General features: G+C 46.2%; 1 protein-coding gene across 3 annotated transcripts in view; it reads right to left on the bottom strand.

Annotated features, from left to right (window-relative positions):
* si:ch211-207d6.2 (sickle tail protein homolog) overlaps positions 1 to 12,269 on the bottom strand; it is a 56,087-nt gene extending 43,818 nt beyond the window's left edge. Inside the window, exon 1 of one of the 3 annotated variants that reach the window (XM_062529023.1) lies at positions 12,208 to 12,269. The gene's annotated coding sequence lies outside the window, so the exon portion shown is untranslated. Of the gene's footprint in view, positions 1 to 891; positions 1,007 to 3,179; positions 3,220 to 12,207 lie in introns of those variants that run through there. The other 2 variants (XM_062529032.1, XM_062529015.1) reach the window with 2 other exon arrangements.
* Positions 12,270 to 27,461: the final 15,192 nt, after the last annotated feature.

Raw genomic sequence — 27,461 nt, 5'->3', positions numbered from 1 at the left:
CACACACACACACACACACACACACACACACACAGACACACACATTAGAATTTGAGCACAGCGGTGAGAAATCAGAGTGCCAAAGTGAGTCGCGGAGACAACCTGTGGGTTCTTCCAGCCAAACTCTCATCCCTCGCTATCCCCCCACCCACTCACCCCCCACCCAACCTCCCTGCGGACCTCACTTTTCATTCCAGACGAGCCCTTCGTTTAATTAAGTCCTGAGATCGATGCGGCCTCTCACTCTTCCTGCCAGTCCCCTAAGTGTATTTATGCGGCCGGGCCAACAGCTCGCTGAATGACTCTGTCATTCACGCACAGCACAGGGAGTCTTCTTTACTACTGCAAAAACCAGCTCGCTCCAGAGAGACGGCCCGGCAGACCACTCTGGGAGGTGCCCCGCGGTCTGAGTCAACAGATGACAATACCATGGGTGGGAGAAAGGAGGAGAAAGTCCCCAAATTTTCTTAGCTTCGGCGCATCCCAGGATATGTTTAACAGATCAAATTGTGGCAGACGAAATAATAATGACTTTAACATTACCGACATGGAAAAATAGATATATATTTTCAGGAACCCACACATATTACTGTAGGCTACCTAATACGATAAGCTGATGAAACACACACAAACATCAAGTTACTGATCAGTTAAAACTTTAGTTTATACTTATATGTCTTAACCAATTTTATCTTATTCAGCCACTTCCTGCAAAACCTCAGCTCTAAGTCTACAGCAGACATTGTAAGACTCAGTTTACAAGATAAAGCTATGCTGCTTCAACAAACAAACAAACTACTTCTTAAGAAAGACATCAATTTTGTTTATCGAGCTGCTTTATATGCCTCCAGCTGATTCTCTAAGTTCTCTGTATTGTTGGAGTGCACTCACCCGCCTTCTCTGAGAAAGTCTCCAGCTCTGTAGAGTGGTATCCGGCTGGAATAGTGAATGAGTGAGTGTGTGTGAGTGTGTGAGTGTGAGTGTGTATGTATGTGTATATCCCTCCCCTCCGGTGGCTCGGGCTCTTCCTGTCCACTCTTTGGCCGTGCTGCGTGCTGTTGTGTAGGACTGTGCTCGAGTGGCCTGCCCTTCCTCCACTGTGCCAACCCAGTTCAGCCAGCCAGCTTTTCAGTGGCCTCTCTACTGAGAGAATGTTTATGTAAGTTGTGTGTGTGTGTGTGTGTGTGTGTGTGTTTGGGGGTTGGGGGTGGGAGGTGTTTGTGCATTTGAGGGAGGGTGTCTGTGTGTTCTCATGTGTGTGTGTGGGGGGGTGGGGGGGGGGGGGGGAGAGGGAGGGCGAGAGAGAGAGAGGGGGAGAGAAAGAAAGTAGAGAGCAAAAGTAAGAGGGAAAAAGAAGTGGGTGGTGGGTTGAGGGGAGAGACAATGCTTGAAGAAGTCTTGCTAAGGAATCACTAACCTTATTTCAGTATGTGTGTGTGTGTGTGTGCCTGTGTGTAAGAAAGAGTGGAATGGTGGTGGTGGTTGTGGGGTGGGGGTTACATCCTCTGTTTCGCTCCTCCAACATAGGTGTGGTTTCTTCTTCCTGAAGTTCGCGCAGGACAAAGGACATTGGGCTCCTACAGATGAGTGACTTCATCCTCACATTTCAAAACAGACGGGGCTGGGCGTCTCGATCCTGCTCACACACACCCCAGCCATGACCCTTGACTGACAACAACACAGGGGCTGCCTGAGATTATGGGATTGTAACACACCTGCAAAATCACAAAGAGCAGGGGAGAGAAAGCATGGTTCCCGAACTGTTTTGTTGCTGTTGACTGCCTTGTATTGTTTTAGGACACATAATGCGAAAACCATCGGACTGCCCTGGTTGAATCAAACTAACCGCATGTTTTCAAACCGACTGCAAACTCAAAACAAAAACCTCAACACAGCCATTTCTTTTGTATTACCAGCACCTGCCTTTGTTTGCAGGAACCGTTCATGGTTGCTTAGAGATTCACGTCGGGGTTAATCACTCATTTCCTGACGTTATCCTTCCTTTCCTTCTCTCTCTCTCTCTGTCTCGCTCTCTCTCTCTCTGTCTCTCCCTTTCTCTGTTTCTGTCTCAGAGGAGTGGGCACACCCACTGATTTACTGGCCAAGACTCAGGCCTCTTGCGACTCCCCCATGCTACCTCATAGCCCTGCTCCTCTGTGTTAGCATCAGCTTTCACTGACTACGATCATTATTCCTACAGTCAGATGGTTTACCACACCACCCTCCCACAGCTCTGTCCGACTGCGGCAGCCTTCATGTGTGCGCTATTGAAGACGGCAGTTTGCTTAGCCTGAAAGTAACACAATGTAACATCCAAATGGGTTTTTTTATGTCTTTTTTTTTTGCCTGCAAGAGTAACCAAGACAACAAACCAATAGTTAAAGAGAATGGCATGAATATTTGATGTAAAACTCGTGGATAAGAAAGCGGAGCTGGCTGGCGGGCACAGCCAGGGCTGACAGACTCACTCCTCAGAAATGCCATGACATCACATTTATTTCCTCAGAAAATCTTGCAGCGTAAGAGTGAAAGCATCTCTCTCTCTCTCTCTCCCCTCCTCTCTCTCTCTCTCTCTCTCTCTCTCTGCTGACCTAAGCCCAGCCTAAAAGCATAAGCCCTGCCAATATGAGTTTCTGAGGAAGAAAAACTGAATGGCTAGAGCAGGCTTTGCCTCTAGGTAAAGAGTTGATTCACAGGTGCTATCTTGGATGACACCACCATTGGAAAAGCTATACCACAGACAGACACGCAGTATCTTTCATGTTATTTATAGAGTGTGTGAACCTTTAATGTAATATTATCTTTGCCTTCTGGTGTAACTATTCTGCATGCACGCAGGCTAGCAAAGACATTTGGAGGATCGTCTCAAGCTCGCATGATAGCAAAACTCCAGAATACTCCAGTGGGCAATGCTGACATTTTAAATCAAGTGGATGCTTCGAGAACTTTGCCACAACCCAAGAGACGGCGAATGCGGACATTAGAACACGAGGCAGCGCGTGAATTCCTGAGGAAGCGGGCAGAGACAGAGCACTGTGGTTTTGTCCTCTACCTTAATGTAATTTTATGTCAACAGCTCCGATTTCCTCCTCGTGAAATGACCATTAGGCATGCTTGCGGTGAGTCACACCGGGTTAACGGAAAACACACCATTACTTCCATGTAATGTTGTGTATTACCTGGAATATTGCTACTCGCTGCTCCGTTGTCGGTGGCAGGGTAAACAAAACTGCCCAGAAATCCAGTGTGAACTGATCTTGATTCTCTTGCTCGAGTTAATGCTATAGGTCTGCCTGAATCAGGCCCAGAGAGAGAGAGAGAGAGAGAGTGAGTGTGTGTGTGTGTGTGTGTGTGTGTGTGTGTGTGAGTGAGAGTGTTTACCGAAGCCTTGCCCTGAGCTCCTTGGCTATGCTCCAGCATGTATATTTAACTATTCTATTCTGCCCTGGGGCTGGGTGGCATCCGTACCATTGTAAAGCGTTTTGTTCTCAGATGGGACACACAGAGGTGCTTGTGAGCCATCAGCAAAGAGAAACCTATCTGCCTCCGGGGGGGGGGGGGGGGGGGATCGGAGAGGTGGAGCTAAAGGCCCTCCACATTACTCTGGTCTCCACCGTTGATCTTAGATTGCACGCGGGGGTGTGTGCGCTTTTCCAGCTCGGAGCGGCGTTCAGTCGCGCGCTCACGGATGGTCCTAAAAATACACCTAGGGAGTTTGATGGGTTCCTACAGGCCCGGCCGCGGCCAGGATCTTCTCCGACGGGGGAGCCTGCCAAAAGGATGTGACACTTAAGGTCTCCCGTGTGACAGGCCGGGTGAGCGGTGCACGGCACGGGGAGACACAGATGCAAGGAGCGGCGGCGGAGGAGGAGGAGGAGGAGGAGGGGGGGGGGGGGGGGGGGTCCGCGCGAACGCTTGACAAAGCCGAGCTGATTGATCTGGTTCACTCGTGCCCCCGAGCGAGATCTCTGGTCTGCCGTGCCGATGTGACGGTTCACTACACACCCCAGCGAACGAGAGAGAGAGAGCGAGGGAGAGAGAGAGAGAGAGAGAGAGAGCGAGGGAGGAAGCGAGGGGAAAGGACTGTGTGCTTACAGAGGAGGAAAAAACTGCAGATTGCATTACAGAGGGCAGGAAAAATTCTGGGTGGTTGAAGGGATTTTTTTTTTTTTGTCCCTTTCTGTATGTGCATGAGTTCCTACTTTGGGTCACTAACAGGGGAAGACAGCTGTGAACATGGTGAGATGGAAAGTTCTTGATTCAGGGGATGGTGTGGTGTGCGATATCCATTGGAGATGATGAGGGGGCACAACATGAGAGAGGGGAAATGCCACACCCAGCAAAAAAGAGAAAGCCCAGCACAGCAGTGGACCAGTCCTTATGTTGGCTGAAACAAGATCCACAACATGAATATCACTTGTTTTTTTGAAGTTAAAGAATAATCACGTTCCTTAGAATGTCATTACAAATGCATGTCTTTATAAACTCCAAGCTTTCAACCACAGACACAATGACAACTTTCATGAATTTTTGGTGACCTAATAAGAGCAACAAACATGTGAGGGAACACGACCGTCAGTTCGGCAACACTTCAAAGCCCTGCGAGATCTAACCACATCACTGGACAAAGCAGAGAAGAAACACTGAAAAGGCAAAGAAAACATTAGAGTCTCGAAGAGTGAAGACAGACAGGACAGAGATGAAAAAAAGAAAAGCACTCCAAACACACGCTCGAGGGGGCAGCGCAAGGTCACACACAGGAGGCCTGAAACGTCCGAGCGAGGAGGAGGAGGAGTGAGAAATCACGCCGACACTCCTGACAGTCGATCTGATACCGGCACCGTGTTTGTTGTTGTGTCTGACGCGCTTTAACCTCCGCAGAGCCATTCATGTTACTGAATAGAATCTGTCATTTGTCAGATCCTATCAGAGAAGCGGGTGCATGAGATGCTGTATGGGTGGGTGTGTGTGAAGGAAAACCTGCAAGAAGGAAGAAGGCGATGTGCAATTACAGATTAAACGTGGCGACTTTAAACCCTTCGGAACCCAGTCGAACAAGAGACTTGACACAAACCACAGGAAACCTGTCTCTGTTTGAGCTACGGACAGGACACAGTGCATGCAGCCTTTGTTTTCTTTGGGCACCCTTGAGCACTTGGGTTATTGACCAAATATCCATTGTTCACTCCCACTGCACGCACACACACACACACACACGCCCAACTGAAAAACATGTGCTAACAAGCTGAGACAGCTTACCAAACGAACGAATAAATGAATGAATAAATACATTTGTAAATAAACGAATAAGCAGACAAACAAACATGGACTCGGCCAACAGTGAGGTTAGACCTCACTGGCATCTGCCATTTTGGGGAAAAAAAAGGTGAATTCCATCTCCTGCGCTTTAAAAACGAGAGTTAACCATTAACAGTGACCACATTCCTAACCTGCTGCTGAGCGCCTGATGAAAGCGTGCCGCACGGTTCACTGGCCACTGTGGGATCACTGGGTAAGGTTTCATATGGCCAACGCTAATCTCATTGGCAACATTGGCCAAACGGACAAACTCAGCAAACTCTTTTAACGACCACAGAGCATTCCACTGCTGTTTTGTTTCTCCCCCTCTCTCTCTCTCTCGCTCTCTCTCTGTTTATTAAATCTTGTTATTGTTTCTTTCTTCGCTTTTATAAATAGTTGGTGACCCCTCGGGACGCCACTGCACTAGAAGAAGTTGAGCAACTAATGGCATTTCACTGCATGCTATTGTAGTATCTCTTTGTCTGTGACAAATAAAACGTCCATGAAGTTCACGGGGCGCATTTAACATTCAGACAACGAGGCGAGGTGAGACAACACAGCCCACTCCACTCAAAGCAGCCACTCTGTGTGTAGTGTGACTGGTGTCTGCTTTATGGCACACCAGCATGCACCAGGTCTCGGCCTGCCTGAAACGAGACATAAATCTCCAAGGCTTGGGCATAAGCTGAACTGCCCCCGCTGGCTGGCGAACGCCGTTGACCATCGCAGTCCTCCTGGCCAAGAATGTGGAATCGGTAACAGATGACTTTTGTCAGGCTGGCCTGGAGTTCTCCCGACTAGCAGGCCAGCTGTCTAAGTGCTAGACAAATAAACCGCACAAGGCAGACAGGCAGCGATGGTGGAGGGGTGGGGGATGGAGGCCACACCACAACCCCCCCCCCCTCCCCAGGAGCCAGCCCCAAAGGCTCCCTGACAACCACAGTTGTGCTCCCTCCAGCTATTTGTTCTGTATTTCTAAATAGTGAGATATCATGTGGCTCTTGTCCAAAAACTAGATGCCTGTTGTCTGTTAGAATACTAGCTGTAACACATAGCGGTACAGAATAAGGTGTTGCCATGCACTAGGAAATAAAAAAAAAGCTTCTCAACTTATTCTCTCCATGTCCTACATGCTCTCCCCTTGGTCGCTCAATGATTGTTGATGTATACATTGTTTATGCATACACTCTTATGTTCTAAAACCACACACACACACACACACACACACACACACACACACACACATATGTCAAAAAAACATTATTTTTCTCTAGCAGCACGTTTATCTCAGCCCATCAATATCTTTCCCTCTCCATTTCAGATTCTCTGTGTCATGTGGCTCCATGACTGCAACATGTTTTCCTCACATGAGAGTATGATGACGCCTGCTCCTCTGTGGTGTGTGGAGCAGGGTGCCCCTCCCTCCCTCCCTCCCAACCACGGAGCCCAGCAGTCCTGTGCGCGCCTTGCCTTGCCTGGGAACATTATCCCCGTCTTCCCACAGCGGCTCACGGGCCTCCGTTAGCGCCTATGGCCAGGGACGGATTAGAGATTAGAGGGCTGCAGCAGAGGCCCTCACCTCAGCCACCACAGCCGTGTCTAGAGCCGCGAGCTCAGAGGGAAAGAGACCACGAGCGGACATCTGGGAGGGGAGGCGTCGCAGAGGATCGGGCTCGTTTATTTCACTTTTGAGCGTTTTTGTTTGTTTACACATCGTGTTAAACAAGCGGCCTCCCTCGTTATTCCTGTGCTCTGTCGTCAGAGCTAAGCGTAGCTCTAAAGATTCCTAAACAGCTTCCCTCCGACTGCTCTGGCCAGAGCTGTGGCTGGGGCTGTGTGCGGAGGCTGCGAAGCTGAGGGGAACATCACAGGCCATCACCTAAATCACTCCCAACAAGCAGCCGGCCTGGAGACTAACTTGAGTGAACAGCTGTTTGGGATGAGCATTGTGTGTGTCCGTGTGTGAATGAGTAAGAGTGTGAGTGTTAGTATGTGTGTGTGTGTGTGTGTGTGTGTGTGTGTGGGGTGTGTGTGTGTGTGTGGGGTGTGTGTGTGTGTGTGTGTGCGTGCGTACCATGGAACTGTGCATCACTTGTCCCAGGAGCTTAAAAAGAGGGAGGGGCGGGAGGAGATGGAGGGTGGGAAGGAGAGGCGTGGGAGGTGCTGTGGCAGGCATCGTGCAAACTGATTGGCCGGAGCAAACGTCTGTCTCGGCATGAGACCACACAGCTGTCGGACTGAATCGCTTCCTGTGGATTAGACTGGCGTGGTGACACATGGAGATCGGCATAATTGCTGCATTACAGGGATACTTTGGGTAGCAGAATTAGGGAGGTTAGTTATGCAACTAGAGTGGACCTGCGTGTGGGAGACACAAAGAATGCAACAGAGACAAAAAGAAACATGTTGAGATAGTATTGTGTGTGTGTGTGTGTGTGTGCTTGTGTGTGTGTGTGTGTATGTGTGTCTGTGTGTGTGAGAGAAAGAGATAGATGAAAGAGCAAGACAGCAGAGTGGTCATGCACAATGGTCAGCTCTTCAATGAGGGGCATTAGAACACAGTTAATTAGAACTCTCCATTGTGACATGTTGGGTTCTGCAGAGCTGAAAAGGCCATGGCCTACTGATTCATATTCTGCGTTATCATCACTCAAACGCCTCCTGTTCCACAGTTGTGGTGCTGTCTCAGCCGCTTGTATTAAGAGACTATGTTTGTATCTGGTGTGGGCAGAAAGATAGGTAAAGCCCTGAGGGACTGCTTATTAGTCATGGACACACAGGCGAAGGAACTGACAATTTCACTGCATTCTTTACTTTAGTAATTATATTCTTGTGACAAATAAACCTCCTTGCATCCTTGTATCTTGTAAAGTGCTGGCAACACAAACAACAACCAAGGACACTTAACACACATTCCATCTAGAATTGTGCCATTAACGTCCCTAACCATGGAACATTCACAAAGTAGGCTACCACTTGAAGACTATGACTTTACGATAGAAAAAAAAAAGAAGCGCCAATTTGGTATTGTATAATCAATACTAGCAATATAGTTAATGGAGGATGTTTCTACTCCTACTGTACTACTACTCCTTTAAATAGCAAGGCTGTTCAGCATGATGTGACTTGTGAGGCCTTAATTGGAGTCCTGTAGCTCAAACCCATGCTGTAGTAGTACAACAGAGACGGGGGTGGACAGGGCTCCTTCATTATCCTATGTAGGAGGTGATTTTGTGTGATGCACACAAAACAGTGCGCTAAGCCGTCCTCAAATATCTTCTGACAGGCAAGCAGACGCACACACAGACACACACACACACACACACACAATACACACACACACACACACACACACACACACACACACACACACACACACACACACAATACACATACACACACACACACACACACATACACATATTAGAGCTCACAAAACTCAATGCCCTTCGCTTATGCCTTGCATATGACATCCTCAGCTTAAATCTTGTGCTTGCGTAAGCTTGGATTATGAGTAGCAATGCGTGAGTTTCTTGCTGTAATTACAAAATTCACACACACACACACACACACACACACACACACACACACACACACACACACACACACACACACACACACACACACACACACACACGCTTCAATAAAGCAAGCAAAGTCAACTCATATTTAAAATGACCTGTTTCTATCTTTGGCTGTGAGGTAGTGACAAGTAGTAAGTCATCAGAAAAGAACGGGGCGAACCAATTCAGTGTTCCAGAAGATTTACCGAGGGGTGTAATGGAGGACATTTTCCCCGTGCCACAGAGCAGAGCGGAGCGGGAGCAGGGCAGCTCCACCACTTACTGTAGACGCAGCCCAGCAAACCAAATCGTTTCCCACACCCGCGACCGGGCCATCATCTAATTATGATAAATATCATTTGCTTTCCAGAATTTTCTCTACGCTCCCGCCACAGTCGGGAAGTGGCGCAGTTAAGACGGAACGTTTAGTTTCCTCGTCTTAATGCGCGATTAGCGCTGCAGCTGTGTTAGCCCCGCAGTGTGTGCAGGAGCGTGAGCGAACGCCTCCGATTACCTTCGGAGATGGCGATCTGAAACGACCGGTCGGCCTGCGTTTTGAGAGAAAAACAGATGAAACGTTTCTGCGGCAATCTGGCTGCTGAGCTGCCCCGGGCGGTGGCCAGTCTTGTGCCCGGCGCGGAGAGTGTTTAATCTGTAATCAAGAGGAAGATATCACGGCTGGGTAAACGGAGGCATATGCTTCAGCGGCAGGGGCGAAGAGAGGAAGCCCCGCGTGGGGCCGCTCGCGCAACTGCCCAGTCGCAAAAGGCTGTGTCCTCTGCCAAGCCCCGCAATCTGCTCCGAGCGCCTGCCCTGAGATCGCCGATGAAAAACGGTATCATTAAATGCGTCATTCACAGATCACTGGGCATGATGAAGGCAAACAAGACCTCGCCAGGGAGCAGGTACATGCAAGGCAGCGCTCCCCAACACCACCATCACCACCACAGTAGTAATGTGACTCAGATTGCAGCCACAGTAACGCTAGCATTCAACGACTCATTTCCAAGCAGAGTGCTGTGAAGTCCATAAAACTAAACATAAGTAATGGCCGTAATATCTTTCAATATGTCCTTGATAAAGTATGCTATTCCAGTCCTAGTGGTGCTCTAGCAGTCACAAAAGAGCCCCCGTTCAAATAGCATATTCCCTTGACTTCATTCAGCCATTCTTTTTTTCAGAAAAGAAACAATTTTTGGTAGAAGAAGATGTCATTCCACATGTCATTCCACTGAAACACTGCAAATTACACTGGCGTTAAAAAAAAAGAAGAATACATCGGGTTGACAGGTCTGGCGGACATGGGGTGTGACTCGTGGCCACTGAGCTCCACAGGAAAATAACCATCTGAGAGAGAACAGGGGACGCCTGAGGGGTGGTATAAATCCGGACCGTTGTTTCCAGCCCCAGAATGCAGTGTGTGTGTGTATGTGTGTATATGTGAGGGGGGGGGGGGGTTCAGGGAAATGTTTTTTTTCCACTTCTCAGGCGAGATGGAGCCTTCCGGACTGTGTGGGGTGGAACTGCCTGTCCAGCCAGCCAGTCAGGCAGAAGGTTGCCGCTGGAAATGTCAGGCCTATACGGTGGCGGCGTGTGAGGACTGCTAATGTCTCCGGGACAGGCGGGCCGCTGCTGGTGGGAGGAGACGGGAGTCTTCTGGCACGTCGTTCTTCCGGCGGCCGACAGAACGCATCCGGCGTCAACCCCCCTTCGAAAAATGCTGAACGGCATTCTTGTCAAAATGACAACGCTTTCCCGACATGTACAAAAATCATGGACGATGATTACATCACCCCGTAACAAGGCAAACTTGTGCTCTGTGCTCCACCTGGTGGCACCAGACGCATGCACGAGTGCCGGATCCGGGTCCACATGCGTGCCTCTCTCTCTCTCTGGCAGACGCTGCCTTGTGGTGATGAAAGCGAAGAGGGCGCCAAGGTGACAGAGTCAAAGAGAGTCAAGAGGGCTGGTGTGGAGCTAAGAGCCGCCCACACCACCCCCCCTCCTCCCCTGCCATGCCACGGGCTCACTGGGGGGCGCTCGGACTCCCTGACGTGTGCGCCAGAGCCAAGGAGCCTGCCGGGGCTCCAGGCCCACTCTTTTCCCAGGAGTTCCGGAGCGTGGTGCCTCAGCTCTGCCGCTGTGCAGCGCAGCGCAGCCACTCCTCGCTCCCCAGAGCTCGCCAGGGCACTGACGCGCTCGACCTTCCTCCAGGGCACCCGGCAGACAGCGCCGCAGCACAGACTGCTTTAAATGCCAGCTGTATGGAGCCCTACACATGTGTACACTAAACATCCGCGAAGGACAGAGGGACACTGCCAAGGAAATGGTCATGTGATTTACTGAACAACACATAGGGATTACCATAATAAGGTACCACCTCAGAGGTATTACTGCATTGCCAGGCCGGGTCAAGTATTTTCATTCTTCGTATAAGGAAGATGATACATATGTTGGCTTGGCAATTTCATCAAAGTGACCTGTGCATACATAGGTTTCTATATGATTGTGTGTGTGTGTGTGTGTGTGTGTGTGTGTATGAGTGAGAGAGAGAGAGAGACTGAGTGAGTAAGTTCGAGAGAGAAAGAGAGAGAGAGAGAGAGAGAGAGAGAGAGAGAGAGAGAGAGAGAGAGAGAGAGAGAATGTGATGATCATGACGGGAATGTTACTAATCAGCAGAGTGGCCAGTGAAAGCCCGAGCTGCTCCTTAATCCCCCACATGCAGAGAGGGCATCCGGTGAACAATACCAGCGGGACACTGCTTCAGTCAGGAATGCCCAGGACTTAAAGACCCACTCCTCAGGCATGCTGATCTAAGCTCAGGTCATACTGTATGCAGTGGGTGAGGGTGTGCACAGAGAGATAGATAGAGAGAGAGAGAGAGAGAAGGAGGGATGAAGAGAGAGCAAAAGACAGAAAGAGAGAGCAATTCTGATGAAAGAGTGTGTGTGTGTGTGTGTTCGTGTGTGAGACAGGAGGCATCAACAGACAGGAACGCATGGGAGCACCCTGCAGTTGTATCCTGTTGTGCTACAGACACAATTGAGCCATTTACATGACAATGCAACATAAAGGCATGACCTATTTCTCACCACCAGGGGTGATCTGTACAGTGTGAACCTCACAACGGAAAAAAAGAGCCCACTGGAGCCCTGCCAACCCCACTTAGCATGTGCACTCCCTTTAAAACGGAGCGAGGGAGAGAGAGGGTGATAGAGAGAGAGAGGGTGAGAGAGAGCGTGAAAGAGAGACAGATAGAAAGCTAGAGAGAGAGAGTGAAAGAGAGAGAACACACGCAAGAGAGAGCATATGCATGTCCATATCATGCCCCCACTGCTCCTACCTTTAGCCAGGGGTGAGACACTCCTGTGGGACTCGTGGTGGCCAGCCTGCTGCTGCTGCTGCTGCTGGAACGTGGCTCTCGGTCTGACCAGGTTGCCCTCGCTGCCCGCCCTCATCAGCCTCTCGCCCACACTCAGCATCCGGGAGCGGCTGCCCGGTGGCTCCTTGCGGCCGGACGACTTGGAGGGCTTGGCCAGGCGCGACGGCTTGGACATCATCTTTGACTTTTTCCAGGGAAGGGTCGCGGAGAGAGCTGCTCCAGGATTGGCGATCTTTTAGGGCGCGGGAGGGCTGTCCGGGTCTGTCCTGCAGAGGTCACTCGTGGGGGATTGGGAGCGATAGGGCGGAAGGGAAAGTAAAAAGAAAGTGGGGCGTTCGGGTGGAGATGGGGGGTGGAGGTGGGGGGAGGTTAGAGGGAGAGGTCAGGTTAGCAGGTGACCCTAGAGTGGAATGTGGATTCTTCTGGGTGGCGGCACAGCGTTCCTGGTTAACATCCCGCTTTGGTAATTGCCGGCGTCTGATGAACGTCAAGACACCCCTCTGGAACACACAATATCTGCTCCTCTTCCTCTGGACGCTGGACGATAGCCGCTCGTGTCGGACGCGGAGGCCGGAGCTCGGACGCTGCGTCTTCAGCAGCCTCTCCCCCCCTGCCCTGGCGGCTGGACACTCCACATGTGCGACGGTTGAGGATGAGGGTGGCAAGGGTGATGATGAAGATGAGGATGAGGTGAGCTCTCACGGCTCCGCTCCCCCCCGGCTGACGGGTTCAGTGCTCCTGCGTCCCGATGCCTTCTGCTCTGCACTCTGGTAGCCTGTGGTCGTCTCTCTCTCTCTCTTCCACACCGAGCGCTCTGCTGTCTCAACTCTCTCTCACACACATGCACTCACACTCACACACAACACACATGGCAGTGTCCATCCCTCTCTCTCTCTCACTCTCTCTCTCACTCACTCCCTCCCTTTCTCCCACCAACCACACGCTCTGTCCACCACTGTCCAGCTCTCCTTAATCACTTCACGCGCTTTATGAAGAAAACGATCCCTTTAATGATCCCCGAGCCTGCCAAAAACTGATCCCTAATCTAGCCGCGGCCGATGCCGATGCCGGTCAAGCACAAGCCAGCCGCTAGCGCGGAGCGTAATCTCTGAGTGGAGGGAAGTCTGTGCTCGGTTTTAACGAGACGCACGGCACAGATGATTACTGTTTGACAGTTGCTTTGCTGTGGCTCTGCTGTGTGCATGCACTCCAGCAGCTCTGGCTAAGCCCTGCACACGGCGAAGAGAGAGAGAGTGAGAGAGTGAGAGAGAGAGAGAGAAAGAGAGAGGGAGAGACAGAGAGCAAGAGGGATGAAGAAAGAGAGAGAGGGAAATAGAGGGAGGGAGATAGAGAGAGAGTGAGAGGGAGGGAGGGAGAGACAGAGAGCAAGAGGGATGAAGAGAGGGAGAGAGAGAGAGAGAGAGAGAGAGAGAGACAGAGATAGGGAGGGGAAAAAAGAGACAGAAAAGGGAAAAGGAAGATTTACTCTCCGGTGCCCTTTCCTGATAGGCTGCCTCAGGAGCCCTTCCTCCCACCCCCCCCACCTCCCCCCACTGATTCCAGCTCACAGAGGAGCCACGTAGAGTTCAGCTGAGCAGCAGAACGTCTCAGGTAGAACCGCACGCACCGCACCGCAGGTGGCCATCCGAGTGCACACACCAAACACTTGTCTCTCTAATGGCGAACAAATAGCCAGGGCACACACACACACACACACACACACAAAATGCGCCAGTGCTCCAGGGTGAAGAGTTTAGGGTTGCCAGATGCTTAGGGGGGTCTGGAATTAAGTTCAACTCAACTCAACAGCGGATGGAACATATGTTGAAGCTATTGCAAGGAGCACATACTGGAGCATTGACAGTATTCACATCTGCAATCACGAGGATTTACAAGAGCAATTTTGCTTTAAAATAATATTTTGATTTTACGAGCACAAAGAGTCTTCAGTATTTGACACAGATGCATGCTGTGCATTTTAGGAAATGTGAAAAGCAAGGCATTCTATTTTGGAGGAAGAATGTGCGCTGATTTGGAGTGACGTAAGGTTGTCTAAATCATATTGCAATGATGAAGAGAACTGCAAATGTAAAATGACAGGAAAGAACGTTCTTTATTGGGGGGGTGGGCGAGGGATATAGCCACTGCAGAGTTTTGCTGTGATGCCTTCTTGCAGGACAGCACTTTATTAATGAGTCATTTTTGGAGGCAGTTTTCTCATCGTCACATGACATTTGAATGGCATGGCATAATCCCCCCTCAGGGAGGTGAAGCTCTTCAGCAGTTAAAAAAAAATACTTTTGGAGTGCCGTAACAGAAAATTACGTGTGACAACACGCAGACAATCAGTACCCTGATGGTCCCAAATTACAAACATGCATATCATTTTTCAAACATGTTTCTGTATTTTTTCATAATGCTTGTCCCCAGTTTTCCTTTAGGTGTGAATGAGGTATGACCATGGCTGTGAAAGGCATGCCATGCATGCCCAAAGTATGCTCCTCTCACATTCTTTTACAGAGAATGTTAGAAAATTGTTCAACGGGGGGTGCTGTGGCACAATTTGGGTCCATGTGCCCATGGGGACTCAGGTTGTCAAGTCCGACCCAGGTCATTTCCCAATCCAAACAATTCCAATCTCTCTCTCCCACTTGGTTCCTGTCACTCACTTCACTATCCCTTCAAACTAAAGGTGTAAAAGACAAAAAAGCCGACATCAAGAGAAATGATGCTGTGTCATTGTTGGTGGGTGGGGGGGGGGGGGGGGGGGGGGGGCAGGTAATAATGCAGTAGTAGCAACACCAGCGAAAATCACAGAGGGGGCTGGGGGGGGGGGGGTTCTTATAAACATGGTATTTTTTGAAGCACAGCACTGATCCACAAATCACATGCATATTAAAGGAGGACTTTTCAACATCCACCTACACTGTTTGTGGCATACAACATGAGAGGATTAATCAAAAAGGAAAAATATTTAAGCATTTACTTGTTAGCATCCAAAAGCTCAAGGAGTCGTGTGGGCTTATCAAACATTTAAAACGGCAAACACTCCTGCTTCATCTCAACTAACTACAGATGTGCTAAATCAGAGAGCCCAGCAGCTTATCAGAAAACATACTTCACTGTACCGTGCACATTGTATCACTCTCCTGACACACAATATGATCAGTTACACTATAGGCACTAGGTCAGTTTCACAGGCATTCCATTCCCTGCTTACAAAAATAACTATGGTCACTCAGAAGTCTTCTTTTCATACATCCATCTATCTATAAATGACAGGAACGTATGTCTGTCTGTCTATTTGTTTGTCTGTTATTCGCATATTTCTCAAACCATATGTCCCATTGATTTCAAAGGTGGCTGATGTCTTGCTAAGGGCAAACTTTCCAATGCCTCCGTTTATAAGTACAGACCCAATTCTCGATGTCAGGTTCCTACGTCACAGTCCTCCGCCATATTGGAATTGGGGAAAGAACATCGTCTCCGCCATAGGAACCCATTCAATTTAGCGTCAAAAGGTAGTAGTCAAACTTTTAATTAACGTGTCATTTTTTAACTTTGAGTCATTATCTGGAGAGACTAAGGCCTGATATATACACAAATCGATGTCAGGTTCATGGCCGCAGCCAAATTGAAATGGGGGAAACAAAACATCTCCGCCATGCAGCGCCATAGGAACCCATTCATTTTTTAGTGAAGATCCACCGGTCTTCACGTACCTCGTACGGGCATCTCGTATAATTCAAACCTACCTAATTCGATTTGTGTATATATCAGGCCTTAGTCTCTCCAGCTAATGACTCAAATTATAAAAATGACACGTTAATTAAAAGTTTGACTACTACCTTTTGACGCTAAATTGCATGGACTCCTATGGCGGAGACGATGTTCTTTCCCCAATTCCAATATGGCGGAGGACTGTGACGTAGGAACCTGACATCGAGAATTTGTTCTACCGTAGAAGTTTGGTACGATTCCGGGCATTATTAGCGGGATAATTTACGAGATTCACCGTTGGTTCCATTAGCGCCTGCACTGAGCTATTCAGTTGATACTGTACCATTAACTTTAAACAATGTTTGACGAAGACAAAAAAGCGTCTGGGGAGTGTTTGGCTCGAGGTCATGGTGCAAAGGACTCGAGGGTGAAATTACTCCGAACCATCCCTTTAAGGTCAAAAAACTGTTAAGGGTGCCTTTAAACTGAGTCAGACCAGCTTAACTGTAACTTAATGTTACTTTTAATCCTTTCCTGCATAGTAAATTAAAAATGAAAAGTGCATCGTGGGATGTGGGGGATGGATTTGTTTGGATAGATTAATCAGCTCTTGCCCCAAAGACCACATTAAAGTCCGCAGAAGCTGCCAGAAACCCACCCTCTGACTCTCCATATTCTGTGCTGCTTCATGCTAGACATGACAGTCTTTCAGTTTCACTGAGTCTCCCAAACCTCTCTAGCAGTAGGCGTGGGCTTACTTGGTTAAGTGATAATGCATCCCAGAATCCCAGTTCTGATGCTTATCCTGACTGGCTGAGCTCATCATGCTTGCCGCTCCACTTTGTTGCTATTTGTTTATCATAGATGAATGAATTAAAAAAAAAAAAAAAAAAAAAACAAGATAAATAAACAAAAAAAAACATACATTCATAGATACACACACACATACATGAACATTAAATGTATTCTATCCTTCCTTGCAGTTGCAGCCTGTTCCTCAGTAAGCCGTAGTTTCCACACGGTAATAATTTCTCTAATTGCATACTTGTTGTGAACAGACCCAATGTCTACTTTCGCTTCACTTCTGTGAGGAGGGGAAGGAAGCAAAATTACATCACCAAGGCAACAGACCAAAAGCGCTCTGAGGTACTCACAGTCTGAAGACTGGCTAATGGCTTAGACAGTCTTCAGAAAGTGAGTACATCTTACAGCTTGACCTGCCTGAATAGAACATTCTGAGGAACCCCCCCTACTCCACCCCACCCAAAACCACACACACTCTCTGACAATTTTCAACAAGCAGCATTTTTCTGTGGGAGAGACGATGAAGGTCTCTGTCATCAGTCTTCCCATCCTCCCCTGTGAGCTATCGCTCAGAGGCCCGTCACAACGGATGGCAAACTATAAGCGCACACGTCCCACAAGGGAGTTGTGTGAGAAAGACAAAGGACTGTTCAGAAACTCTGCTGTGCTCTCTAAAGGGGTTACAACATGTGGTTTCACTGGAGTCCCAGCCATCAGTAAACATGGGTGGGAAAATGTTTACGCTCTGATGATGTATTTATGGGCCTCTCTCTGAAGAGTGTGAGGCAGATCTCTCTAATTGAACTGAATGGACTGTTTGTGCAAAGCCTAGTTCACAACAATGTTAAGCTCCTTCATGATTTAAAGGAGCGAAGAGGAGAAGCCATTCACCAACATAACAATGAACTCTGTGCCACACCAGACCAACACACTACATCTGAACATCAACGCTACCGCCAAATGTGAGGCAGACAACTGTATGGCTGGCTTTAAAGACCTAGCTTTGTAGATTACTGGAATCGCAGTGAAGGAAATCAAGCGAATGCACCTCATGAGACAGTATCCACAACCCCAGGGAGTCTTTTAGCTCACATGTTTCAACTTCAAAGGATCTTAAGCGTCACTGTCTCCTGCAGTTATGAGCTAATGCTACAGGATGACACCTTAAGGAAAAGCAGTTTGTTATCAACATGTACATGTAGATATGCTCCCGCGTCTGTGTACTGCACATACTGTGCGTGAATAGAATGGCGTCATCAACGCACCTGTGGATTTCGTGTGCTTCCCAATGATTGGGACCCCACGTCAATCGATGGACGCCTTCTCGACGCGCATACATGTGCACGGAGGAGCAAGAGGCAAGATGTATGAAAACAAGTCTGGTGCTAAAATAGTTAACTTCTTAGACAAGTCTCACTGATGGTTCTGCTCACATGTATTTCAGGAAAGCATAATTATTACCCTCAGGATCTCAGCTTATGTATATAGCTCTCTCTCTCTCTCACACACACACACACACACACACACAGTCACACACACACACACACACACACACACTCCTGTACATGCAAATACATACACACTATGACTCAAAGACACTGTCCACCAATTGGTGTTTCTGCTTTGGACATAACTGTGCACTCAAAGCAACTTATCAAGCAATTCTCCACAAACGCAGCCTGGAGCCTTTTGAATGGGGCACTCTCACACGAGACAGGCAACCTTCTTGTTCGACTTGGGAGGGCTCTGTGAACTGCAGAGGACCACGATGGAAGACACAAATTAAGTCTGCCATCCCAGAAAAACTGGGTTATTACCTTGTCTTGCTTACGCCCGTGGCATGCTTTTGTGTCAGTCATCGCGGCTTAGTGTGTACGGCTGTATTCGCCGGGCCTCTGTGTGTCTAAAAATATCCCACCAGCACACGTTCCAGGCAGTTTCTGCTGTCATGCCCCTCTGAAGCTCAGGAGTAAAATGGGTTTAATAGGGAGGTGGTTATTTTCAGGCCTTGGTTTGCCCTCCTGCCTTATGCCCTGTGTCCAGACAGGGTCTCTCTCTCTCTCTCTCTCTCTCTCTCTCTCTCTGTCTCTGTCTCTGGCGCACAGTACTCTCCTCACGGGGTGCAGTAGTCAGTGGGCCGGGGCGCTGGGGAGAACAGGGCCCAACAGAGGAGAGGTGAGCTGACAGGGCACACCTAAAGTCAAGTGCAGGAGGGTAACGTCACCGTCACCATGCATGACTTATCTCCTGCAAACATCTTCACTTTTGTCCCTCCAGACCTTCATTTTCATTGATGACTATGGGTCTTGTGTGTCTCTACAGCTTCTTAGACTGACTAGTGACTAGTCCTTACAAATCGCATTTTGCATCCATTGACAGTATTCTGTGCTGCATTCTGTAATCAATTTGTATGGACTTTCTCCTTACAAGATGGTGGCAACTAGAATAACAGCAAGGAAGTGCACTGACTCCACAAACAGTCCTTTTTAATACACTTTCTTTACATTGACAAAAGTGAACATATTTGGTTTATCTGCAGGGACCCACTCCATAGATGTGTAATGATATTTTGAGCTATGAGTATTGTCATATACGGTATTTCTCCTTCAAAAATCAGGTTCTACCAAAAGAATAGGTTTGACTCCCTAGATCAATGAGTCCAACTGTTCAAAGCAAAACAGTCTGAGGCCCAGTCTCGTGAATCAGGTTTGCTGCCATTTAAGTAACTGGCTCTGAATAAAACTAGTGTCTAATTGAAGAGCTTGGCCCTGTACTCCATCAATGTTCTAATAGAGCTGTGGATCATGAGTATTTTAACCAGCACGACTAATAAAAATGATTTATTTCTGCTCATTAGTGTGGGTAATTCAAAAAGAACACATTTCCTCTCTCTGTTTTTAAGGCAACGACATTTCCTCCATGGACTGCGATTCCCAGGAAGGTTCTTTTATCCTCCTGGAAACTCACAGTAATACATTGTACCTTGTCTCAGCCAGTTATCAGGAAATGAGATTTTGTGTCGTTAATTTGGTTTGCCTTGGGATCCACGTGCACATACGCACACACACAACCACACAAGCACGCTCTCTCTCTCACACACACGCACGCACGCACGCACGCACACACACACGTCCGTGTTTTATGAGAGTGTTTGTGAGTACCTCACACTAGATAGGAGATGAGCGAGCTTATGGTTTATTGATTTTAACCCACGCTCAATGCAGCCACAGAGACAGATAGCCCTGTCTAGAGGAAGTTGGGGTTCACCATCAGTGTGAAATGAGTGGACTGAGACAGGGCCAGCAGAGAAGCATTTAGAATCATAGCAGCCCTTCCAGTCTTTCTTCTCCATTAGCCATGGTAATAAAAATGTCAGCCTACTTACCTACCATGGAGATAAAATACCGTATTCATTATCTCCTCTGGGCAGCCATGCAATACTGATGTGTCATGGTCAAAAATAGGCCATGTGTGTGTGTGTGTGTGTGTGTGTGTGTGTGTGTGTGTGTGTGTGTGTGTGTGTGTGTGTGTGCGTGCCCAGGTGTGTCTTACTCTGCTGAGGTATGGACTGACATTTTCTGTGGATGGTGTCCAATTAGTAGGCCTTTTTACTATATAAGATACAATTATTACAATGGGAGTTTGAGCATGTGATGATAGATCCTCACAAAAAGTAACATGACACTAAATATAGCAAAATTAAAAGTAACAAGAAGAATGAACACTACATTCTCTTCATACTTTCTGCTAAAATGCTTGCAGGTAGAACATTTACGTCCTTTCCCTGTCGTAAAATGCAAAAGGGAAAACAAGCAGGGACATAGGGTCTATGTTCCCAGACTTTTTATGGTAGACCCCCCTTTGGCAGTGAGCCTTTCCATAGACCAACCACCATAATCACAGTGTACAGATTGAAACCTTCTCATAATGCAACTTCACTTTTGATAAAACATTTCCATCAGCTGTGGTATACTGTAGCTATTCTATTATGGTTCTATTACACACCTGATTATCTAATAAATCAGGTAAACTATTTTTATATTATTTGAGCAGAGCTTTGGGGATCAATAAAGTATCTATCTATCTATCTATCAGGTGAACAATCATTGAATGAATACTTAGGCTATGGAGTACTGCCATACACAATTTGATCTGTAGTTTGTTTTGTTAGGTTTCTCTCTCTGTTATTTTATTTTGTTCTTACTCCATGTCCCCTTGGGGGGCCCTAAACTTCCAGAATCACTAGAAGAGACTAAATTATTATATGACAAATCAGTTTTAATTATCTCCATTTCCTTTGTTTTGTTATTTGTCCAATACTATAGTGCATGACCAACGTGGACCAGCATATTGCATGAGTCATATTTTCTCAGCCGGGTTGCTGAGTTGACTTGACAGAGAGCCGGAATGTGTCACTCACTCTGAGAGGCGGTATAGAGTTAAGCAGAGGTACCGAAGGGCCGCCTGTTCTCTCATGATGAGTCAAGCTAAGAGTCATCCACAACTTCCGGCTGACCTTAGGGACAGAGGCATTATGGTATGGGACGGAAGTAAGAGAGATATTTTAGGGACGGGTCAGCCATGACCCACCACAAAGCAAGGTTAATCAGATGAAGGTCAAAAAAGAAAACAGACGCAAAATCTCACAACACAAACTATTTTCAATCTGGGATGCCGACGTGTGCTGCTGTGCAACCCAAACCAAATCAGAAACTTTAAAGGCGTTGGGTGTGTACCTTGTACGATCACCCTTCTTCACAACAAGAAGGAAAGCTCTGCATGAACGCCAGTAGTGTGATGTTCCAGCAGAGTGCATTACCCTGGTTCAAATTATGTGTGGACATAAATATCGGTATCTGGAGCCACCCAAGTCCCATAGGGCCAAGCCCATGAATCTCTATGGATGAACATCAGAGAGTTTTAAGAGAGCTGGGCGTGTGGGAGGGGACATCAAAGGAGGAAATTAGAGAGTGACCCAGTATTGGAATTCGATTAAAAATGAATTCAAGAAGGTATTCTGTTCTCAACTTAGAAAAAAAACCCATAAAGGACCTTAGTCTTCATTAATATGAGGATGAGGATCAGGTGATGCTTTGAGTAATTTAGGATAATGAATGCCAAGACAGAAAATATTACAATATTTCAAAGGAACGTAAAATGATCAATTCAAATAAATTAATTATGAGGTCTATAGTCATTAATTGTGTGCATGAGACTGGGTTAAGCATAATTTGCCTTGTGTTATATTGGTGAATGACTGAATGACTGAATGAATGAATGAATGAAAGACTGAACTATGTGTCAGAAAAATAGCCTTCTAATTCTTTGCTATTGCTCATGTTCATTCCACTTCAATGAAGTTGTTTCAACTGCCCTACTGATGTTGGCTACTCATGCACAGCTTGCAACCTTTGATCTCGAGAAGATCCACTGCAGCACCTTAACAGGACAATGAGATCCACAAAAGTCAATGCCATGGTGTGTGTTGGAACCCCCCCTCCCCAAAAAAACCTGTCATACTTCATGAGAAATGTCTATGTTGAAGGTCAAGGTCATTATGGGGGAAAAAAACTAACAAAAACCAGAAATATCTATATAGTGACAGAAGACTTCAGAAGCAAGCACATTAAAGCATAGAAGCATACCTCTAAAGCAGGTACAACCATGTAGGCCTATACTCCACTGAAAAGGGTTTCTGTTGAACGATGAGGAATGCTCCAGCTATGCACCTCTTGGCAATCACTGTTTTCATAAGCAGTTACTGGCAGAAAACAAAGGATTCTCTTTGTACTTAAAAGCCATTAGTTAGGGTACAGCTCACCTTCCGCCAGCTTCTTGGCACTGTGATATTTTTTAAAGCATAGAATTACAAACTTTAAGGGTCATTGCACACAACTGCAAATAAGCATAAAAACGTACGATATAGGCCTAAGTAAACAAACTGCAGTTTGTTTGCCCATGGGTCTTCTAATACAACGTTTCCACCCAAAAATTCTTAACATTTGAAATAACATCCAACTTGGGGAAGGGCCAAGCAACTCTGTCCTACAGTAATACTGTCCTTCTCTGGTGACAGTTTCAGATTCACCATGGAATTGAACGTCTGGAAGCTTACAGGGAGATTGTGAAAACTAAAAATGAACCCATTAACTTCAATAAAAGGAACGTTTTAAAACGATGTGTACTGCTGCTTACCACAAAATTCCATTATCTCGGATATTCCCGCTCTCCGATATGGTTTTCAATCATTCTGAATATATCCTTCGACTGCATGCAAGCAGTAGGCCTTCTGGACACTAGGCTGCTGATGAGTAAACTATAGTCCAGTTGAAAACTTATGACGAATTCATGTTTGCCAATGAATTATTCCGTTCTTCTTATAGTCAGTCAGTTTCTGGCGGATTTCAGAAACCAGAGGGAGGGAGAGAGGGGATTGTTGTGGTGACCTACGGTTAAAATGCGTTTCACATGACTTCAGGTATGAGGTTTTTTTTTCTTCTTCTTGTAATGGGGGGTCTAGGAGTATTAGCAGGACCAAGATCTTTCCAACAAATCGAATCGATGGCAATGTTCAGTGTTGTCATGCTTAACATTAGAATTACAATAAGCGATATGCACAAGGTTTACGCATAACAATTCCTTAATACGGTATGTTTCCCCCCCTCTCAACTTGTGTAAATTAAAGAGGAGAATGAGAGCCCAATCCGTTAGTGCCCTCTAGAGGTCAAATACAAAACACCCAACATCTCTTGAATTCAAGTCACACATTGTAGGCTACTCAAAATAAATGGCCAATGTCAAAAGCATTTTCGACAAGCATGAGAAAAAAGTAGCACTTCTGTGTCTTCTAAATCGACCTGATTTAACCCCGCATTTTTTTGTAGCCGTAAACAAAACATATGCATGCCAGATTAAACCTCTTAGTGTCAGATGCTGCCAAACCCTGACTAATTAATTTTTGTTTTGTTATGTATTTGCATATGGGATCATCAGCTTATCTCCCTATGGGAGGCCATTTGTCCATGACATAGAGTTGTGGCTCCTCCTGTTATGTTATTATGTCTTTGCGTCTGCTTTTTTTTTTTTTTTTTTTTTTAACCAATCTGGCTCACCACAGATATCCAGTCAGATCCCATGGGGTTAATTTGAAGTGTGTCCCCTCTGTTCCAACTGGCTGGCTGTATCCTGTTGCATGTAGTGACTGGGTCAAGTGGAAAGCCTAATCTATGATTGTTACTCACCACTTTTCCCCTAATGAGCTTTTACTTGTTTTCTGATTTGGTCAGGTCCTGTGTTTCCCTGCATCAATAATATTCAATAAAACACCAAATGAGACATTTAAACCTTTAATTCAGTGTTTAATTGTATTACATGGTTAACAGACATATTTATCGAAGATTTGTCAGATCAGAACTTATTTGTCATCCTTCCAATATGGTTTGAGATTGTGAAGGGGTAATTCCGACAAATATTGGCTGCATGCCCATTTCTGACAGCCTTGATTAAAAACACCCTGACAGCTTGCTGACCTCATTTCTACTTTCATAAAGGCTTTGCAATGATGGGCAATATTACCCTACGAGAAAAGAGCCTGCTCACCTGTTTAGATATATAACATTTTCAGCCAGCTCTGAATAAGGATTTTGGTAACTAGAAAAAGAATGAATTATTAATAATTATGCACAATTTTCCAATAACGCGATCTAAATGCATATTTCACCGCTTTTTTTTTTTTTTTTAAATCTCAAAGTCAAACATGATACATTTGAATTTGTTACATTGAAATCAAAAACACTGTGGCCCTTTTTAAAGTTTTGAACTACACTTATGTTCATCAATAGGGGGCAGCAGATGGTTTGGTTAACAACTGAGATTAACCATGACACTTTTTTGGACTCAGCTGTCTGCTGTTCAGCTTAATGCTGTGGCAGTATAGGTGACAAAAGAAAAAATAATACTGGAATCTGTGCTTTGATGTACTGGAGAAAAATGATTGGAAAATGAAACATCCTCACTGAATACAACAATTAACTAGTTGCTTGAGTGATGCTGCATTGTGTCAAGAGGTTGATTCATGATATGGTATACATGATTGATATTTTTACATCTGTGCTTCAGACCATGTATCATATTCGTATAATGCAAAAATGGGTAAATGTCATTACAGTCCTGTGCACAAATGCCTCTGAAGACTAGCGCCCACCAGACACGTACACTGCGCGCCGTGACAACAAACAAATTAGAACTCCATTGTTTTCAATGGAGCAAAGCCCACTGGAAACGTCTGCCGCGCAGCAGCCGCACAGAGATAGAAAACTATTCTAAAACCCTGCGCGTCAAGCCCAGACCGCAGAATGCCATGTCTGGTGGGCGCCGGCCTTGAGACTGAGTAGAGCTGTTTTAATATGTATATTTGTATGTATTGATGTGTTGTATGTGCTGTTAAGGCATTTCATCAATAAGCTATGAGGTAGTCAATTTGACTGTTGGTCAATTGGATGTCTGAGGGCCCTGAATATCATATGGTTTCCTTTTACCAACATGACATGTAATGGAATCACTTACAGACGTTGATTGATATTGCATGGTTTCTTAAGTAGCACTGCGTTCCAATTAGATTTTGTGTGGCAACCTTCCCCCAGACCTACAGCACTGGCTGTCAGTGGGGCCCCCAGGCATCCCGAGTCCACTGGCCTGTCCTGATTTAATAAAGGCAATTTCTCCTTTGTCAGCTGGTGGGCAGTGTCTTGGGGAATTTCAGTCTGAGTCGACCGCTGAAGGTATTCAAGCACCTCGTGACTCAAGACTCTACAGGTTATAAAATACTTTACACATAGAGTATCTGTAAGGACAATTATTATCTGGAATATTTTATCAGAAATAAAATTTGACATAGCCTACATTTGTTTATCATGACATTTTTCTTTTAAAAGTTAGCATAATACACTAACATTTATCATAGCCGGTTACACTAACCATTTATGTCTTTTGTCAGAGACACAGCTTTGTATTATCTGTGTAAAATCAAACAAGCTGAAAGTGCACACTGGCTGCCATCCACAACTGCTCATGAATAGCAAATCCAGAGCTCTTCCTCGTGAAGTGTGACATTGTTCTTGGCTGCAGATGGCCCATTGTTTTCCTGCGGTGGGGCTTGTATGACATCAGTCTGACAAGTTGCCCCCCAAATCCAACGCACAACTGAGACCATCCATTCCAAAACGAAGAGAGGAGCAAGATGTGAGAGTGGGAGAGCTCAGTGAAATATATTGGCATAGCTAAAAAAATGTTTAATTAACTAAGGGGTTTCTTGTTGGTATTTATGATTTTCTACAAGCTGGAGGCGGGAGCATTCAAAGAGATCGTCAGTGACCGTTGAACTAGTAGAGACCCCATACCCCCACCCATCTCTTTAAGACAGCCCCCCCCCCCCATTGATGGGAGGGGTATTGATCCTTCCATTCCATTTCAAAACCAGACATTGTTGTGTTTATCTGTGAAAAGGAAACATGACAGCTACAGCCAAAACAAAAACACAAATGCAGGCAAGAAAATGAAAGCACAAACTTATTCTGTGGAGGTAGACTAAGCAGTTATTTAGTTGACTAATTAAAGAGCCATATTGCCTTGCCCTCAGGGCAGACTCGTACAGTACAAGCAACGCTGTCTGAGAGGGGGAGGGGACATACCTAGGGTCTGCTGTTGTGACTAACAATGTCTGGGGCTATCAGCAGGAGTATATTTCATATTTAGGGATTAAGAGGAGACTATTTAGTCTCAGTGAGATTTAAAGAGAAAATAGCCTGCAGGCTTATTAGTCCTATTACTCTGTTTTACTGTTTTCACTAAGTAAGGAGACTCATCAGTGGCATCAAATGTCAGAGTGATTTTAAACTTCTTGGATAAACACTAGGCTATTAATTGTTCAGATGTAGCCTACACCCAACCCATAGGAAAGTTAACTTAGAAAAAAAAAAAAAAGTTTTGACACATTTTGACACCCTCTCCCTCCCCCGGCCTAGGCCTACACACAAATACACACACATACCCTCAGCCTATCATCTTTTTATGGGGGTATATTTGTCTCATAAAATCTGTAAATGCACATAGTCTACCATGATCTATAAATATTCCTTGACACACACGCATTTTGCCATCCACAAAAACAACATTCCTTATGTTACTTGTGATTTGTGTGCAGTGCATTGTACAAATAGATGCTTATTTGAAAATGTATCGGCGATGCTTAGCACTTTCTATGACGAGACATTCTTTTCGCACAGATTCGCTTCACACACAAATATAGTTCTCAATGCATCAAATGTAGAATCACTTCACATAGGCCTACAGAAAGGCATGATTTACAAATGATGTGCAAACACATCCAAAGCATAATGCATTTTTAAAATATAGACATATTTTTATGTCTCCTATAGGCCACCATCTCCTGTTTTAGGCCACTGACAATCAATGTCAACTTGTTAAACCGCACCCTCTGCAACCTCTCCTGCCTGATTCATGTAGGCATGATCATGTTGTTGTTGATCAGGCACCACCACTGTCATGTCATCTGCAGATTTGATGATAGAGTCATGAGTGTAGATGTCACACAGCAGGGGTCTCAAAACGCAGCCTTGGGGGGCACTTGTGTTAATAGTCAAGCCTAATGTGTCAGATGTAAGAATCTGTTA

The sequence above is a fragment of the Sardina pilchardus genome, chromosome 2 (assembly GCF_963854185.1).
Source record: "Sardina pilchardus chromosome 2, fSarPil1.1, whole genome shotgun sequence".
In the NCBI taxonomy this organism is placed as follows: Eukaryota; Metazoa; Chordata; class Actinopteri; order Clupeiformes; family Clupeidae; genus Sardina; species Sardina pilchardus.
The sequence above is the reverse complement of the archived record's forward strand: the minus strand, read 5'-3'. Positions and strand labels throughout refer to the sequence as shown.